We start from the raw sequence: 19,168 nt of genomic DNA, 5'->3' as shown, positions 1-19,168 counted from the left end.
GCTCACTCTGATGGCAGTTTGTTTTGCTGCGCAGAAGCACTTTAGTTTAATTAGATCCCATTTGTGTATTTTGGCTTTTGTTGCTATTGCTTTTGGTGTTTTAGTCATGAAGTCCTTGCCCATGCCTATGTCCTGAATGGTATTGCCTAGGTTTTCTTCTAGGGTTTTTGTGGTTTTAGGTCTAACATTTAAGTCTTTAATCCATCTTGAATTAATTTTTGTATAAGGTGTAAGGAAGGGATGCAGTTTCAGCTTTCTACATATGGCTAGCCAGTTTTCCCAGCACAATTTATTAACTAGGGAACCCTTTTCCCATTTCTTGTTTTTGTCTGGTTTGTCAAAGATCAGATGGTTATAGATGTGTGGTGTTATTTCTGAGGGCTGTCTTCTGTTCTATTGGTCTATATCTCTGTTTTGGTACCAGTACCATGTTGTTTTGGTTACTGTAACCTTGTAGTATAGTTTGAAGTCAGGTAGCGTGATGCCTTCAGCTTTGTTCTTTTGGCTTAGGATTGTATTGGCAATGCTGGCTGTTTTCTGGTTCTACATGAACTTTAAAGTAGTTTTTTCCGATTATGTGAAGAAAGTCCTTGGTAGCTTGATGGAGATGACATTGAATTTACAAATTACCTTGGGCAGTATGGCCATTTTCACGACATTGATTCTTCCTATCCATGAGCATGGAATGTTTTTCCATTTGTTTGTGTTCTCTTGTATTTCGTTGAGCAGTGGTTTGCAATTCTCCCTGAAGAATTACTTCACATCCCACATTCTCTTTGTAGCAATTGTGAATGGGAGTTCAGTCACGATTTGGCTGTTTGTCTGTTATTGGTGTATAAGAATGCTTGTGATTTTTGCACATTGATTTTGTATCCTGAGACTTTGCTGAAATTGCTTATCAGCTTAAGGAGATTCTGAACCTACTGATGGGATTTTCTAAATATACAATCATGTCATCTACAAACAGAGACAATGTGGCTTCCTCTTTTCCTAATTGAATACCCTTCATTGCTTTCTCTTGCCTGATTGCCCTGGCCAGAACTTCCAACACTATGTTGAATAGGAGTGGTGAGAGAGGGCATCCTTGGGCATCCCTGTCTTGTGCCGATTTTCAAAGGCAATGCTTCCAGTTTTTGCCCATTCAGTATGATATTGGCTGTGGGTTTGTCATAAATAGCTCCTATTATTTTGAGATACGTCCCATCAATACCTAGTTTATTGAGAGTTTTTTTATCACGAAGGGCTGTTGAATTTTGTCAAAGGCCTTTTCTGCATCTATTGAGATAATCATGTGGCTTTTGTCTTTGGTTCTGTTTATGTGATGGATTACGTTTATTGATTTGCATATGTTGAACCAGCCTTGCATCCCAGGGATGAAGCTGACTTGATCTTGGTGGATAAGCTTTATGATGTGCTGCTGGATTTGGTTTGCCAGTATTTTATTGAGGATTTTTGCATCGATGTTCATAAGGAATATTGGTCTAAAATTCTCCTTTTTTATTATGTCTCATCCAGGCTTTGGTATCAGGATGATGCTCACCTCATAAACTGAGTTAGGGAGGATTCCCTCTTTTTCTATTGATTGGAATAATTTCAGAAGGAATGGTACCAGCTCCTCTTTGTACCTCTGGTAGAATTCGGCTGTGAATCCGTCTGGTCCTGGACTTTTTTTGGTTGGTAGGCTATTAATTTTTGCCTCAATTTCAGAGCCTGTTATTGGTCTACTCAGCAATTCAACTTCTTCCTGGTTTAGTCTTGGGAGGGTGTATTTGTCCAGGAATTTATCCATGTCTTCTAGATTTTCTAGTTTATTTGCATAGAGGTGTTTATAGTATTCTCTGATGGTAGTTTGTACTTCTGTGGGATTGGTGGTGATATCCCCTTTATCATTTTTTATTGCGTCTATTTGATTCTTCTCTCTTTTCTTCTTTATTGGTCTTGCTAGTGGTCTATCAATTTTGTTGATCTTTCAAAAAACCAGCTCCTGGATTCATTGATTTTTTGGAGGGCTTTTTGTATCTCTATCTCCTTGAGTTCTGCTCTGATCTTAGTTATTTCTTGCCTTCTGCTAACTTTTGAATTTATTTGCTCTTGCTTCTCTTGTTCTTTTAATTGTGATGTTAACATGTGAATTTTAGATCTTTCCTGCTTTCTCTTGTGGGCATTTAGTGCTATAAATTTCCCTCTACACACTGCTTTAAATGTGTCCCAGAGATTCTGGTATGTTGTGTCTTTGTTCTCATTGGTTTCAAAGAACATCTTTTTTTCTGTCTTCATTTCATTATTTACCCAGTAGTCGTTCAGGAGCAGGTTGTTCAGTTTCCATGCAGTTGTGCGGTTTTGAGTAAGTTTCTTAATCCTGAGTTCTAATTTGATTGCACTGTGGTCTGAGAGACAGTTTGTTGTGATTTCTGTTCTGTTACATTTGCTAAGGAGTGCTTTACTTCCAGCTCTGTGGAATATTTTGGAATAAGTGCTATGTAGTGCTGAGAAGAATGTATAATCTGTTGTTTTGGGGTGGAGAGTTCTTTAGCTGTCCAGTAGTTCTGCTTGGTGCAAAGCTAAGTTCACGTTCTGGATATCCTTGTTAACCTTCTGTCTCGTTGATCTGTCTAATATTGAGAGTGGGGTGTTAAAGTCTCCCATTATTATTGTTTGGGAATCTAAGTCTCCTTTTAGTTCTCTCAGGACTTGCTTTAGGAATCTGGATGCTCCTGTATTGGGTGCATATATATTTAGGATAGTTAGCTCTTCTTGTTGAATTGATCCCTTTACCATTATGTAATGGCCTTCTTTGTCTCTTTTGATCTTTGTTGGTTTAAAGTCTGTTTTATCAGAGACTGGGATTGCCACCCCTGCTTTTTTTGGCTTTCCATTTGCTTGGTAGATTTTCCTCCATCCCTTTATTTTGAGCCTATGTGTGTCTCTGCACGTGAGATGGGTCTCCTGAATACAGCACAATGTTGGGTTTTGACTCTATCCAATTTGCCAGTATTTGTCTTTTACTTGGGGCACTTAGCCCATTTACATTTAAGGTTAATATTGCTATGTGTGAGTTTGATCCTGTCATTATGATGTTAGCTGGTTATTTTGCCCATTATTTGTTGCAGTTTCTTCCTAGCATCGATGGTCTTTACAATTTGGCATGTTTTGCAGTGCCTGGTACAAATTGTTCCTTTCCATATTTAGTGCTTCCTTCAGGAGCTCTTGTAAGGCAGGCCTGGTGGTGACAAAATCTCTCAGCATTTGCTTGTCTATAAAGGATTTTATTTCTCCTTCACTTATGAAGCTTAGTTTGGTTGGATATGAAATTCTGGGTTGAAATTATTTTCTTTAAGAATGTTGAATATTGGTCCCCACTCACTTCTGGCTTGTAGGGTTTCTGCTGAGAGATCTGCTGTTAGTCTGATGGGCTTCCCTTTGTGGATAACCCGACCTTTCTCTCTGGCTGTCCTTACCGTTTTTTCCTTCATTTCAGCCTTGGTGAATCTGACAATTATGTGTCTTGGGGTTGCTGTTATTGAGGAGTATCTTTGTGGTGTTCTCTGTATTTCCTGAATTTGAATGTTGGCCTTCCTTAGTAGATTGGGGAAGTTCTCCTGGATAATATCCTGAAGAGTGTTTTCCACCTTGGTTCCATTCTCCCCATCACTTTCAGGTACAGCAGTCAAATGTAGATTTGGTCTTTTCACATAGTCCTGTATTTCTCGGAGGCTTTGTTCATTTCTTTTTCATCTTTTTTTTTCTCTAAACTTCTCTTCTCACTTCATTTCATCAATTTGATCTTCAATCACTGATACCCTTTCTTCCAGTGGATCGAGTCAGTTACTGAAGCTTGTGCATGCATCACGCAGTTGTCATGCCATGGTTTTCAGCTCCCTCAGGTCATTTAAGGTGTTCTCTTCACTGTTTATTCTAGTAAGCCATTCATCTAATCTTTTTTCAAGGTTGTTAGTTTCCTTGTGATAGGTTCAAACATCCTCCTTTAGCTCAGAGAAGTTTGTTATTATTGACTTTCTGAAGCCTACTTCTGTCAACTCGTCAAAGTCATTCTCCATCCTGCTTTGTTCCGTTGCTGGTGAGGAGTTGTGATCCTTTGGAGGATAAGGGGTGCTCTGTTTTTTAGAATTTTCAGCTTTTCTGCTCTGGTTTCTCCCCATCTTTGCAGTTTTATCTACTTTTGGTCTTTGATGATGGTGACCTACAATTGGGGTTTTGGTGTGGATGTCCTTTTAGTTGATGTTGATGCTATTCCTTTCTGTTTGTTAGTTTTCCTTCTAACAGTCAGATCCCTCAGCTGCAGGTATGTTGGAGTTTGCTGGAGGTCCATTCCAGACACTGTTTGCCTGGATATCACCAGCAGAGGCTGCAGAACAGCAACTATTGCTGCCTGATCCTTCCTCTGGAAGCTTTGTCTCAGAGGGGCACCCAGTTGTATGAGGTGTCAGTAGGCCCCTACTGGGAGGTGTCACCAGGTTAGGCTACATGGGGGTCAGGTATCCACTTAAGGGGGCAGTCTGTCCGTTCTCAGAGCTCAAACACTGTGCTGGGAGAACCACTGCTCTCTTCAGAGCTGTTAGACAGGGACATTTAGGTCTGCAGAAGTTTCTGTTGCCTTTTGTTCAACTATGCCCTGCCCCCGGAAGTGAAGTCTACAGAGGCAGGCAGGCCTAGTTGAGCTGCAGTGGGCTCCACCCAGTTCGAGCTTTGTTTACCTACTCTAGCCTCAGCAATGGCAGAAGCCCCCTACCCCAGCCAGGCTTGCCACCTCACAGTTTGATCTCAGACTAGCAGTGACCAAGGCTCCATGGGCATGGGACCCACTGAGCCAGGTGCAGGATATAATCTCCTGGTGTGCCATTTGCTAATACCATTGGCAAAGTGCAGTGTTTAGCTGGCGGTGTCCCAATTTTCCCTGTCACAGCTTCCCTAGGTTAGGAAAGGGAAATCCCCTGACCCCTTGCACTTCCCAGGTGAGGTGATATCCTGCCCTGCTTTGGCTTGCCCTCTGTGACCTGCACCCACTCTCTGACCGGTCCCAAGGAGATGAACCAGGTATCTTAGTTGGAAATGCAGAAATCACATCTGCACCAATCACACTGGGAGCTGCAGACTGGAGCTGTTCCTATTCGGCCATCTTGGAATGAACCACCCGCAACTTAGCTTTTTGATGACACGTTTAGACTTCATGCTTGGTCCTATACTTCCTCTTTCTGAAATAACCAGTCATTTTCCTTCAGAACAAAAATTTACCAGACAACATTCTTTCTCATACAAAATTATTCCTATTCCTTTCTAAACTTCCTTACCAAAAATACATCTTCATATCCATAACTTTTTTCAACATCTCTTTCTCCTACTTACTTGTTCCCTTCTATCTTGTTTCTATTTCCTTCCTAAATTTATTTTTTCAAACAACCTTTAAATAACCTCCAAATTATACAAAATAATTTCTTCTTAATAAAAAACACATTTTATGCCTGATTTAATAATTTTTCTTACCAAAACAAGCTATCTGTTACATATCAGTATTCTAGAGCTAAGAATTATTTTATAATTTTTAGAAACATTTTCCCCACAACATAATTCTATATGTATTAATAGACCCAAATATAGTTAGTCCTTCTATAACTGTTTTTTTGGATTTACTTTATTTATTCATTTATAGCATGAGAAAACTGGTCTGAGGGTGATGCAGTGGGTGCATACATACCAGGGGCCTCTCAAACTAGATCTCTTCTTCTTTTTTATTTTTATTTTATTTTTGAAATTGACTAATAATAATTATGTATATTCAAGGGGTAGACAGTGACGTTTTGATTCATGTAATGTATAGTAATCCATTCAGGGTAGTTAGCATACCCATCATCTCAAACACTTATCAAACATTTATCATTTTTTTGTTGTTGTTGGGAACAATCAATAATCTCCTCCAGCTATATGAAACTATATGTTATTATTAACTGTAGTAATCCTACAATGATATAGAACAGAAGAAGTTGAGAACAAATTTATATTTATGCTCAACAATTTGTTTTAGTTTTTAAAATATTATTTTAAAAAGACCCAGACATTTAATGAATAGCTGTCATTTAATTTAACATAACTTTAAGATTTCAAATTACATGAAAAACTTATTTATAGATGTTAATCTCATTTACCTTTACCTAATCTACTTACTTCTAACAATTTACCTAGATTACTTATGGAAACTGACATATTAGACAAAGCTAGTCATTATTGCAAGTGATTTCTCTGTGAAATCATTTTTATAGTTTTTAACTATCAAGTGTTCACCTAAGAACTTTAAATATTAAGCAATTTGCCAATAATTCAGAAGATGCATCTGTTTTTATTAAACTAATGACATTAAATTAGCAATATTTATCAAAGAGTTACAAAAACAAAGATTATTCTGTTTTTAGACTAGGTTTATGGTTTTATGAATTTAAAACATATAGTACAGACGAAGATAAAACTGACCAGTCAATATAGGCAAAAATGTATGCTGACAATTTTAAAGACTCTTGTATTTTTATTTTACCAATAATTTTAAAACCACCTTATTTAGTAAAAATTTACTTAAGTCACAAAAACTAAAAGACATTTGGCTTAATTAATACATATCTTATATGTGTTCATTTACTTAAGCTGATTTGAATAGAATTTTTTTGGAGATTTCTGTCCAATGGCACCAGATTTTATTTTGTAGATGCAACATATAACATAATACAGGTACATATGCATGAACACACTGAAACACTTCTACATATACACAAGTAACGATCTTATAGCTTTAAATATAAAATTTTAGTCGTGAAATAGTAATACAAACTCATCACTTTAAAAGACAGTTGGATTCACATTACATTTCTGAAAAAATGGGACCTGTTTACATGGCTAAAGTTTATTTGACCTGTTAGGTAATCTAATAAAGGCTGTGGAGCGAAATTTGGATAAAGGAATATTTTTTTAATTTCTATTTTTTTTCTTTTTTCAGCTTCAAATGAGGTCTGGCTAAATTTTTAATGTTTGCATTTTAGCTAGGACTGGTTGAATTGCACAAGAAAATCAAAACTTCAAGTACCCTTGAATTTTCAGTAACTAGTCTATCTTTTGTTTGCTAGTCTGGTTTGCTTGACTAGACAATGCAGGCATGAAACCATTTCAGCAGTTTTTCAATGTTTTCTGACCCTTGCATGGCAGACAAAGCAATTTTTATGCAGGACAGAGAGACACCTCATATTTTTGCTCTGATTTCAAGATTTTGACCTGTATAATCTGAGCACTTAACTTTTATACACATTTATTTGGCATTTCTTTCTCTCTCCTTCCTTCCTTCCTTCCTTCCTTCCTTCCTTCCTTCTTTTCTTTCTTTCTTTCTTTCCTTTCTTTCTTTCTTTCTTTCTTTCTTTCTTTCTTTCTTTCTTTCGTTCGTTCTTTCTTTCTTTCTTTCTTCCTTCCTTCCTTCCTTCTTTTCCTTCCTTCCTCCCTCCCTCCCTCCCTCTCTCCTTCCTTCCTTCCTTCCTTCCTTCCTTCCTTCCTTCCTTCCTTTCTTTTTTTCTTTCTTTCTTTCCTTTCTCTCTCTCTCTTTCTCCCTCCCTTCCTTCCTTCCTTCCTTTCTTTCTTTCTTTCTTTCTTTCTTTCTTTCTTTCTTTCTTTCTTTCTTTCTTTCTTTCTTTCTTTCTTTCTTTCTTTCTTTCTTTCTTTCTTTCTTTCTTTCTTTCGTTTTTGTACTATTAATCCTTTCGTTAACTGTTCCATCACCCTAAGCAATTGTTAGTTAAGCAAACCTAAATTACATCTTCAAAATATATCTAGGTTGGTGGTTGTCATGGAACTGTTGTAATTTGTAAGATCATTAATTTGAAAGCTCTTTAAGACATTTTTTTTTAATCTTGGTTGCCAAAAGCCATAAGTTTTATATCAACACCAGCAGAAAAGTCAGCAAATTCAAAGTACACACAGAAAAAAGTGGACAGATAACTTAGGAGGATCTACATGTTAAGTTTATCATTGTAAGAGTTTTTGTAAAGAGAGTCTGGATAATGACCATTGAGCTCTGAATTTTTCTTGGTGTAATTTGCCCATCAGTTAAAAAATATGCATGAGAACAGGCCACGGTATGCAGGTGGCTAAAATCCCAGAAAACTTGGCAGGCCTTAATGTTTTAATCCAGGCATGCAGATAAAATAAAGTATTAAATTAGACATGCAGAAAGAACCAAAAATAAATTCACCAGAAAAGACATGCCTCATAGACAGAATGCAAATTCTGCAGAAATCAGAGTACTCAAACCAGGCGAACACTTGTCCTTAGACCATGAAGCACTTTCCAAAAATACAAAAGACTTTTATTATCTCAGAAGGAAAGTAAGGTCCTTTATTAAGCTGGCCTTATCCAAATCAGATTCCAAATAAGGTCTAGAGCTTCTACTAAACAGAAGGGAGGGAGGCTCAGCCTGAGAGAAGACTCACCAGGGCAGAAAAGGCGAGTTGAGGAAGTGGAGAGCTGAAAGGGCTCAAGTGAATTCTGCAATCCATTTCCAAGAGTTGCCAGTTCCTTTCTAAAGTGATGTTGTGCCAGGTCCGACTTCTGGACACTATTTATGTCAACCTAAATAACAAATAAGAGGAAGACTTTCTAAAAGAAAAATATATTTATTTGGGAATAGGGCTGCAATGGGACTACACATGTCACAGTAAACTATGTGTGTATTCAAAACGGTAAAAGAAGACAAAAACATTTTAAAGAAAAAAATGAGGAGGGTTACATAATTCTTTTGAGATAATTGTCCTTGGCTACAAGGATGATTTACAAGGAAGGTGCCAGTCCAAGATTAGAGAGGCAGTTGCTGGGCAGATGTCCTTGCAGAAGTATTTTTTTTGTGTAAGGTTGCAACGTTGTGGTTTTTGCAGTCTTTTGTGGTAGTTTAATTAGACATATAAGTGTGAGAACCCACTTTTTATTGTCTTTCCTGGCTCTACCAGGATTTTATTTTGTTTTTAACACAAGTGACTTCATTTTGATTCTGACAACTTTCACAATGAACAAAAGTTCTTAGAGTTGAAAGTATTCATAAAGACAAATTTGTCCATTCAAAGAAGCAATGCATCATCAATGCCTGTCATTCACATAGCGCCACGGATGCACCCATAGTTGAAGAGTTGGTTTTATTTTTGTTGCAATGAGGGAGAACCTACACCATGGCAAATTCTGGGGTAACTTAGTAAAAGGGTGTGAGAAAGACTTATTTTAGGATTTGGACTTTGTGTAAAGTGACTTGACAGAGGACTTTAAAAAGCTGAACTTTGCTCTGGCATAGATGCTGTCAGAAAAAGGAGGATAATTCTAAGATTGTTTATCACAACAAATCTAATTTAGAAGACACGCAAAATGAAATGAAGCTAAAGCCTGATTGGTGAAGAAGCAGCAGTCATGCATATTAGCCCGGATATGGAGATGTTTGAACATTTTTGTGGTCTGGACAATACTCATGTTTTTGTCTGTGTTCAGGTATGATTACAGAGAGATTTTGTTTTTGCCTTGATCCTTCATGGCTACAGCCTTGTTTGATGTCGGTGTTCTGGGAAACAGCACATGACCAACATGAGAATACTATGACTTAGCTATGAGTGCCAAGCCAGTTGCTGGATGTTAGAAGCAGTTTTTCTTTCTAGCATTGATAAAAATAAGTGGTTTCTCCATGTGCATGTGCTTTCTCCTTAATCTTTGCATAGATTCATTTTATTTCTTAATTTCAGGTAATAGTGAGGAATTTAGTATATACCCCCATGGTGTTGTATCAGCAATAACAGAACTTTTCTTTAAAAAATATGTTTATTATTTTAAATATAGTGCCACTCAAAGATATATTTGTTATCAATGTTCATTTTATTTTCCAACTTTAAGATACTGTTTTGAAACAAAAGGGGCAATTGTTTGCAAAAATTAGTTTTAAAAAATTTATTATAATACAGCAACTGGAAGATACAATTATCTTACTTTCTTGTTTGTAGAATCTACTAAAATAACATAAAAATATGGAACATATAAAAATATATGCTTTCCTATGTTTCAAATGTGGTATGTATGATCTTTTGTAAAAGTAAAATATTCTTATTTTAAGAAATTCAGACTACTGTCATTATAAAAGATCACAATTTAGAATATGAAAAATACCATATTTCCATCTGTCAGAGAAAAATCACTATTAATAAACATACTATTGAATGTAGAAAGCACATATGTATATATTTATATCTATAAACATAAGAGATCACATTATCTATACAGCTATAAAGTACTTCACACATAAATATAGCACATGCAATGAAATTCTACTTTGTTGATACAGATTATTGACCCAATTCCTTATTGTTTAGATTAAATTAGGCCTTTTGGCTAATTTCTCACTATTAAAATAATGCTTTACATATTTGTCTGATTTTTTTTTAGATGTTACATTGCCGGAACAAAGCATTTCCATCTTTTATATTTTGGTACTTACCACCGTCAGATTTTACCTGAGGAATATCCTAAAATATACAGTAAAACATGTAAACAAATGCTTATTTTTTTCATGTACTCACTAATATTTGACATTAGTCACTATTTTATTTTTGTGAATATTTACATGTAAATGAAACCAAACTGCTCTTCAGCAGATACATCAGCATCTCCTGGATCTGATTCATAGGGAAAACTCCCTGAGACAGGAGCAATAGCAGTCATTGTACCCTTACCACCCTTGCATCCTTGCCCTATCACAATCTGAAGCACTGGGCAGTGATCTGGCAGGAAAGAATATCAGCTTGGTGAGAGATTCCCTGACCCATGGACTGTGTGGCCTGTGAGTCTGTGATTAGGGATGCATCGAGCTCTCCCCTAGGAGGATCAGGGACTGGGCTAGAGTAGCAATATGATGTGTAAGAACCTTAGCTCCATCCCCTCCCTGCCTCTTCCCGGCATACTCATGTGTCTGGGATCAAAGTCTTTCATTACGGGTTGTTATCAGAGCAACCTGGTGACAGGATTCACATCAGCCTCCATTGGCTGGGAGAGTACCAAGCTTTCCCATGAAGTCCAGTTTCTGGGGTTGATCAGGACTGACTGCCTTGAGTACTGGACCATACCAGTTTTTTGGGAGCTTTGCTAGGGTGGGTGAAGATTGACTTTCTGGAAAGCCAGCTTGCAGGGATTCATAAAGCACAAATTAACCCTTAACTCCCAATACTGTCAATGAAAAATAATATCTCGTTATTAAAGTTTTGGTTTGTTTGATTGCTCATATGATTGATTATTTGTCCACATACCTAATTATTTGCATATATTCCTTTGTAAATTCTCCATTTATGTTTTGCATTTGACACAATTGATCCTTGAAATCCTTTTTTTTTTTTTTTTTTTTTTTTTTTTTTTTTTTTTTTTGGCATTGTCATTTGGAATACTACCTCACTGAGTGTTCTTTTTCAGTCTCCTTCAGTGCTTCCTTCTATTCTCTCTGGCCTCTAAATGTTGGAGTATCCAAGAGCTTGGTCCTTCGTCATCTCCTCTTCGTCTATAATTCCTCACTACTGACATCATTTGGCCTTATGGTACAAAATACTGTCTATGTTCTGATGATTCCTAAATATTTATCTTCACCACATCTCCTCTGAGCTCCAGAGAAGGTCGTACCTGTGGCCCTACTTGAACATTTGAAAGGAATCCTAAACTATTGTATTAGTTAGGGTTCTCTAGAGGTACAGAACTAATAGGATAGATGTATATATGAAGGGGAGTTTATTAAGGAGTATTGACTAACACTATCACAAGGTGAAGTCCCGCAATAGGCCGTCTACAAGCAGAGGAGCCAGGAAGGCAGTCCGAGTCCCAAAACCTCAAAAGCAGGGAAGCTGACGGTGCAGCCTTTGGTCTGTGGCCAAAGGCCCAAGAGCTCCTGGCAAACCACTAATGTAAGTACAAGAGTCCAAAAGCTAAAGAACTTGGAATCTGATGTTCCAGGGCAGGAAGCATCCAGCACAAGAGAAAGATGGAGGCTAACAAACTTAGTCAGTCTAGTCTTTCCATCTTTCTCTTCTGCCTGCTTTTATCCTAGCTGTGCTGGCAGCTAATTGGATGGTGCCTACCAACATTGAGGGTGGGTCTGCCTCTCTCAGTCCACTAACTCAAATGTTAATCTCTTTTGGCAACATCCTCATAGACATACCCAGGAACAATACTTTGCATCCTTCAATCCAATCAAGTTGACACTCAATATTAACCATCACAACTATCTGTATCCTAGATCAAACTCACTGTCTCCTCTTCTCATGCTTCTTTTCCTGCACCCAATCAGCTTCTCTCTCTTTCTTCCTCATGTCAGCAAATGGTACCATCCAACTCATAGCTGCACAGTGAGAAGACCCAAGGATCAACCCTGATTCTTCTCTTCTCCTCATACTTACGTATTAATGATTTGCAAAGCCCACAGACATGAACTCTAACATACACCTCAGATCAGGTATCTTTTCACCACATCCACTCTCAGTGCCTGCAGTCCCAGCCACTTTTCTGCAGTAACCTCCTAATCAGCCTCTTGTATACCCACCTCTGCCTCCACCTTCCACAGAGAAGTCCAAGAGATGCTTTGCTCCTCCGGGTTTCTCTACTTCAGCACTGTTGACATTCTAGACTAGACAGTTCTTCGTTGGAGGTGAAGGCTGTGCCCACGTTGTAGTATGTTTGGTGGCATCCCTGGCCTCTACCCACAAGATGCCAGTGACAAGTTCCCACTTGTGACAACCATAATTTCCCTAGACATTGCTAAATGTCCCCTGGGGTCAAAAAGACTCCAAGATGAGAAAACTACTAAAGATTTTTCTTCACATTCTGATAAAATCCCAGTACTTTTTGAACCTGCAAGCTTTAATATGACCCTATCACATCTCCCATCATTCTTCCTATGTTCAGTCTGCTTTAGGACACTGGCCTTCTTGTTTTTCTGGGAAACATAGATCTTTCCTTTTTCGTGGCCTTGTGCTTGTTCCTTCATCTGCCTTAAGTGACTTTCCCCCAAATCAGCTCATAGTTTACACTCTCATTTCACTGGTTACTCTCTCACTTCACTGGTTACTCTCTCATTTCACTGGTTACTCTCTCATTTCACTGGTTACTCTCTCATTTCACTGGTTACTTTCTCATTTCACTGGTAACTGTCTCACTTCACTGGTTACTCTCTCACTTCACTGGTTACTCTCTCACTTCACTGGTTACTCTCACTTCACTGATTACTCTCTCCCTTCACTGGTTACTCTCTCATTTCACTGATTACTCTCTCATTTCACTGGTTACTCTCTCATTTCACTGGTTACTCTCTCATTTCACTGATTACTCTCTCACTTCACTGGTTACTCTCTCACTTCACTGGTTACTCTCTCACTTCACTGGTTACTCTCTCATTTCACTGGTTACTCTCTCACTTCACTGGTTACTCTCTCACTTCACTGGTCACACTCTCATTTCACTGGTTACTCTCTCATTTCACTGGTTACTCTCACTTCACTGGTTACTCTCTCACTTCACTGGTTACACTCTCATTTCACTGGTTACTCTCTCACTTCACTGGTTACTCTCTCACTTCACTAGTTACTCTCTCATTTCACTGGTTACTCTCTCATTTCACTAGTTTCTGCTAAAGTGCCACTGAGACAGAAAAGTCTCCCCTGTATAAAATATCTTCCATTTTTGATAATTCTCCCTTTATCCTGCTTTATTCTGTTTAGGTAATTGTTCCTATTTGATATTTTATTATTTAAATATCTTTTTATTATTTGGCTTTCTAAATATGTCAGCTCCATAGAACATGTGACGTTCTTCATGCCTACCCAACAATAATCCAGAACCTAGTATCTTATTAATAAGTAAGTTAATTAGTAATAAGCAATTGTAGTAAGTAATAATAAATAATTGTTGAATAAATTAGTGGTTGAAATAATTTTAAAATATTTCAAAGTATTGTCTTCACTGTGTAAATATGAGTGAAAAATATATAAAAAGTCATTCTTTTATCTGTCTACTTCAGAGGTAGACAGACAACAAGTATGTTTTATATTAACAATCTCAGAGGGAAGAACTGAGAAAAAAATATTGTTTTCAAACCATGACTCAGAGAATAGTCCATAATATAAATCAGCTCTCCTTACCCCTAGGCTAATTCTAATGCCAAACTACTCTGCCAGTCTATATTTTCTGATCATAAAATTGCATTTCAATAGGGCGTTTTATGTAATTACAAATGCTTATATTTCCGGCAAATTCAATAAAAGCAGATAAGAGGTAGGTTTGCAAACAAAGGTCATAACAGCATTTTATTTTACTAGTCTATTACTAACAAAAGCTTTCTATGACAACTTATCAAAACTTCTAGCATATTACATTGCTTCCAAATATAGTTTGATAAACCATCAAAAGCTATTTAGCATAGTCATTTCTTCCTGTTTATCAAATAATTAAGATAGTTGGTGATTCAAGCTCATTTAAAAATGTGATACATAAAATTGTATAAAAATTCGTTTCATCAAGTAGCTGTAAATGATAAGCATGCTGTCTTATTCATGCTCCTGAAATTGATTTGTAATTTTACTTCTTCATTAAAATTGTATTATTTTTCCAATCAAATTTATCTTGATTATATATATGCCTTTATTTTTTCATTGAAAGTCACCTTTCTACACTCTTTAGTACAATAACTTACACATTAAAAAGAATATATCATTGGTTTAATATAGCAAAGCTATAATGCTAACATTAAGATTAAAAATATGTATTCGTGCTAAATTTATATGCTACTCAATGAAATGGAGAAACAACAGTGCTATATTTAGCATTCATTTAACAAACGTCTTGATTTGGTATGATTAAAGAACACAAAGTAATTTCAAATGTGTAAATTTTATTTTGTTTCACTTGAACACAATGAGCAATCCTAGCATTACTAGTAGCATGAAGATCTGACATTTTAAACCTCCTGATGTATTGCAAAAATAAATCCACAATATCAATAATGTAGTATTCTTGCTGAAAATCTCTAGACAATGTAATCACAAGGAGTTATCAGATCAATCCAGAAAATAGCACCCTTTACAAGGGAACTAGACCGGATCCTTTAAAACACTCAATATCATAAAAAGCAAAACAAAACAAAAGGGTTCGGGGCTCTTCTACTGTTATGTATCTAAAGAGATAAAAGATATATAACACCTCAAGGCTGTGTGTGAACTTTCACTACAGCTTATGAATCTTATTACCTAAGACAAATGAATAAAAAGCAAGTAAATGAATAACTAACTATTAAAATATATATCTTGTGTAATTAAGACATTTTTAAATGTGTGGTGCATATATTGTGATATTTTTGAATTAGTGAAAATTTTCTTAGGTTAATTTAGAAGACTGCTATACTTTTTGTAGATGAATGCTGAGGGTGAAGTGTCATGATGTCAGCAACAAAAATTCAAATGTGTACTGAGGGAGGGGAGTAAAATATGACAAAATTGATCAGCTGTGAGTAGAACTAGGTGAAGACTGTGTAGACTTTATTTGTACTGGTCTTTCAATTTATCTGCAGATTTTTAAATCTCCCAAAAAAAGCAGCAATAAATTTTCTTATTAAAAATAAATTTTTATGTTTCCAAGTGCTATATAGTATATCCTTTTTACTTTAAAAGTTATTTTGATTTATTTGCATTTTATTTCAAAGACAGAACAATAGTCTTAATTTAATTTTAAGTTTGCTCAATACATATGACAACTAAAGCAGATCAATTTTTGGTTTAATTATGCCTATGATGGACAGTAGTACCAAAAGGAAAAAAAGAATCCTATAGAGAATGTGCCTCTGGGTTTCTATCATAGATTCGTACTATTCTTTGGCAGGGAGAAATAAACTACTGGAAATTTCATTGTACCTATAGGTCATTTAGCTCTAAACTTAAAAACACATGACTCAGTTATTTCCAAAATTTAACTCTAAAACATTGCTTAACATATATATTATTGACACTTTGAAAGTATAGTTCTCTTTTGCTTATGTACAATACACAGAAATATTGGTAAGTGAATACAAAGTCAGTCAAAAGGGTTACATTTCATTCATTTAAAAACATTTCTTTATCATTTACTACCGGAAAGGTGTGGGCTATCATGGCTGTTTTAGAGATGAATATGATTTGCTTCTTGTGCTTAGGGAATTTGCAGGCAAGCTATAACAATAAGAGACATGCCTGCCTTCAAGTTGAAAGTGACCTAACAAAGATATGCATACATGCTCTGAGAAGACTGAGGATAAAAATATTTCTTATTCTTAAGGAAAACATGGGGAATTCACTATGGAAGATATAATATGTGATCCTAACTTTAAAGGTTATGAGGCTCAGTTACAGAGTAGAAGAGTAAGAAGGAGAAGAAATATTATTCTATCCTACTTAAATCAGAGATACATAACTTATTAAAAATTGTACTATGGGCCGGGCGCGGTGGCTCACGCCTTGTAATCCCAGCACTTTGGGAGGCCAAGGCAGGTGGATCACCTGAGGTCAGGAGTTCGAGACCAGCCTGGCCAACATGGTGAAACCCCATCTCTACTAAAACTACAAAAATTAGCCAGGCATGGTGTCACATGCCTGTAGTCCCAGCTACTCAGGAGACTGAGGCAGGAGAATCACTTGAACACAGGAAGCAGAGGTTGCAGTGAGCCGAGATCGCGCCATTGCACTCCAACCTGGGTGACAAAAGCAAAACTCTGTCTCAAAAAAAAAAAAAAAAAAAAAAAAGTTGGGACTATTACAAAGTAGCTACATTATTTTTTTATTGTTATATGTAATTCAACATAATCACATTGCACAAATTGAGTGAGTTGGCCCTATTCTTTTTTAGACATAGGTTAAAAACACAGTATAGACTTCTGCATTGGGCTATGATGGAAAAACAGACTCAAAAATTATGTGACCAATATTAACAACTTAAAAACTACGTTAAGTACATGAAACAACTGTTTTCAGACACCTAACAATAGGCAGTATGGGTCTATGATCTATGAGAGGACAAAAAGTACAAATGAGATGAGTCCTATGATTTCCCTAGCTTTCTACGTAAATGCACTTCTGGTACCACAGTACAGGGAAATGCACTCACTCCAAGCAAAGCATTTATATTGAGATGTTACTATGAAATTGCTGGAAGCTGGTGACAAAAAGAACAATCCTGAATAAATACAAGTGAAATAATAAGAATGATCATAGACTTCTTGTAAGAAACAATGTAATTGAGAAGACAATGCAAAGTTTCAGCATCTTTACCATGCTAGGGGGAAAAAAACATCAACCTAGAGTTATTTATCTAAAAATAAAAAAAGAAATTTAATTAAAAATTAAAATTTATCTAGAATTAAAGAAACTAATTTAAATAAAAAGAAATTTTAATTAAAGAAACTTAAAATTATAGGAAAATTTATCAAGAGAAGACCTGCATTTAAAAAAAATGCTAAAGGAAGTTAGTTTCTCAGTCTTAAGGGACATTATCCAAGAGATACATGGATCTACACAAAAAATTAAGAGTACTGGAAAATGGCAGAATTTTAAATTTTTCTTATTTTTAAACTTATATGAAAATAAAACTGTAAAGTAAATGTATATTAATGTATTTTGAGGCTTATAATATAGGTTGACCATCCCTAATCCAAAAATCTAAAATTTGAAGTGTTCCAAAATCCAAAACTTCTTGAGCACCAACATGACACTACTAGTGGCAAATTCCAAACCGCCAATCTCATGTGATGGGTGCACAAAATTATTAAAAATATTATATAAAATTACCTTTAGGCTGTATGTATAAAGTATACATAAATTTCTTGTTTAAACTTTAGTGTCATCCCAAAGAAATCTCATTATGTATATGCAAATATTCCAATATTTGAAAAAAAATCTGAAATCTGAAACACTTCTGGCTCCAAGCATTTTGGATAAGGGAGGCTCAACTTGCATAGGTCAAAATAGGACAACAATATGACAAAGAACAGGAAGGGGGAATGGAAGGGTTTTATGTATAAAATGATAAAATTTTATTTGAATGAAGATTTTGATATTTTGTAGATGCAAAATTGCAAATCCTAGAACCCAAATGCCCATCAATGATAGACTGGGTAAAGAAAATGTGGCACACATACAGCATGGAATACTATGCAGCCATAAAAAAGCATGAATTCATGGCCTTTGCAGGGCCATGAGTGAAGATGGAAGTCATCATCCTCAGCAAACTAACACAGGAACAGAAGACCAAACACTGCACGTTCTCGCTCATAAGTGGGAGTTGAACAATGAGAACATATGGACACAGGGAGGGGAACATCATACACTGGGGCCAATTGAAGGGTACGGGGCAAGGGGAGGGAGAGCATTAGGACAAATACCTAATGCATGCGGGGCTTAAAACCTAGATGACGGGTTGATGGGTGCAGCAAACCACCATGACACATGTACACCTATGTAACAAATCTGCACATTCTGCACATGTATCTCAGAACTTAAAGTAAAAAAAAAAAAAGTTAATAATGATGATAAAACTAAATCCTAAAATGCTCAATCTAAAAGAAGAATTGAAAAGAAAAAAGTAAACAAATTGCAAGATTTCAACACGACCATAACTAAAATTACATTATAGTGTAATTATAATGTATAAACATTCTAAGTGAAATATAAGAAACATATTAGTAATTTAAAATTTTATAGTAGACATATTTTTAAAAATTAAATCAAGTAAATTCATTTCGATAATACATTTTATTTAACACAACCCAAAATACCATTTTAATGTATAATCCATTAAAATTTATTGAGATAGTTTGCATTCTTTTTTCATATCAAGTTTTCAAAATCCTATGTGTATTTTACATTTATAGCACATCTGAATTTGGACTAGCCAGTTTTCAAGTGCTGAATAGTCACATTTGGTTAGTTAGTGCCATTTTGTATGGCACAGGTCTAAATGGTTCTATTAAAAGGAAGAAAACATTAGACTGAATATAATATCAAGATCCAACCAAATGCTGACAACAAAAATGCACTTTAAATATAAGGACATAAAACAGAAATTAAAAGATAGAAGAAGAGAAACCAAAAACAAACTAATC

This window comes from Macaca nemestrina, chromosome 3 (genome assembly GCF_043159975.1).
Source record: "Macaca nemestrina isolate mMacNem1 chromosome 3, mMacNem.hap1, whole genome shotgun sequence".
In the NCBI taxonomy this organism is placed as follows: domain Eukaryota; kingdom Metazoa; phylum Chordata; class Mammalia; order Primates; family Cercopithecidae; genus Macaca; species Macaca nemestrina.
Note: the sequence above shows the minus strand (reverse complement) of the source record.